Source organism: Etheostoma cragini, chromosome 12 (genome assembly GCF_013103735.1).
Source record: "Etheostoma cragini isolate CJK2018 chromosome 12, CSU_Ecrag_1.0, whole genome shotgun sequence".
Classification (NCBI taxonomy): Eukaryota; Metazoa; Chordata; class Actinopteri; order Perciformes; family Percidae; genus Etheostoma; species Etheostoma cragini.
The window spans coordinates 18062176-18063736 of NC_048418.1; positions in this window are offsets into that span (position 1 = coordinate 18062176).

Consider the following 1561-nt stretch of genomic DNA (forward strand, 5'->3'; position numbering starts at 1 on the left):
CCCCCCCTCTGTCATCCCTCCAGCCGTCACTCCTTCTCCTGAAAAATAAAAAGCTGTCGCCACTGAGCAAGGGATGAGTTGGGAGCAGATCCTCTTTGATGACAGAGAAGGATCCTTTTGTTCCCTAATCCCCACACAACCCCTCCCCCCCTTTTCCCTATAGGTCCAACTGGATGTCAAAGGCCTCCATAATCAGCCAGTGGCTCAAAAGTTATTAGTTTAGATGTTTTACTTTAAAAAGATTGGAATGTGCAGTGAAACAGTGACATCTTGTCTTGATGCTTCTTGCAACAAAAAAAGAAAAGAAATCGGTTTCATAATTGTGGTATTTTTTATATGGAAGTCTCTATGAGAGCAGCAAGAACTTACATGAAATATAAGTAAAAATCCTAAGCATATGCAACTGGCCAGTGATTGCCCTGGGTGGATCCTAAGGGAACAGACATTAGCCACTCTGCATGCTGTCAAGAAAGACGGAGTCACCCAGGGATTGACAGTTCCAGGTTACATTTCCTTTCTTCCTGTGTCTGGCCTTTAAGTGTGTGCAAAGTGTGTCCTCTTGTCATTATCATATTGGACACACAAATTTCACAGAGGAGATGAAAGTGTTCCACAACATCTGCCCTCTGATGGTTTGTGTCCCATCAAGATGACCTCAGAAATAGCCTGAGGACAGCGATTAGCACCACTCTGTATGCACTCCTCATGTGATCACACGGTTGTGTGAATAGCTTGTGGTTATGAAAAGGAGAAGGCATGAACTTGTGTGCTAGTGTGCGTGTCAGAAAATATCTGCACAAACATATGGCCTGACAAGCATGCAAACACTCCCAAGACCAGTGAGAAGAGATCAATGTCCAGGGTCAAAGAGTCAAACGTGGCTTACCTAGCCATTTCACTTTATCGCTCAAAGTAGACTTACCTTTGGCTTGAACTGTTCTCCGATCTTCTGTCTGTCAAGTTGAAAGAAATAGCATTATGAAATTAAGCAGTGTGAAGCCCTCATGAAAGAACTGCGCAGCGACTCCCTCTAGTGTATAAAAATGACAATGCAGCAAAGGATAGTGATGAACCACATGCCCACTGTTATAAAATGATGAATTCTACATAAAAACCTAGAGTTGCAAAAATGATTGGATTTCTTGTGAACTATTTAATTAATTGCCTACCATTTTAATTATCGGATTGCAGCTTTTTAAATGTGAATATTTTGTAGTTCACCTTTTTCTTACATTTTAGACCAAACAATGAATTGATTAATCTTGAAAATAATTGACAGATTACTTGACAATATAATCGTTAGTTACATCCCAATAAAAATCTATTTTATATTTTTTAATTCGGCCTCCAGTTGTCACTCTACTTTTTACGTACCGTACAAACACCTAAAGCTGGGTAATATATTGATATTATATCAACATTGTGATATGAGACTAGATATTTTCTTATATTTTAGATGTGTTAATATCGTAATATGGCATAAGTGTTATGGTTTGGGGTTTTTGTTGGGGTATTTTTCCTGTTTGGCCTTCCCTGGGTTTTTGTCCCGGCTTTGTCCCTG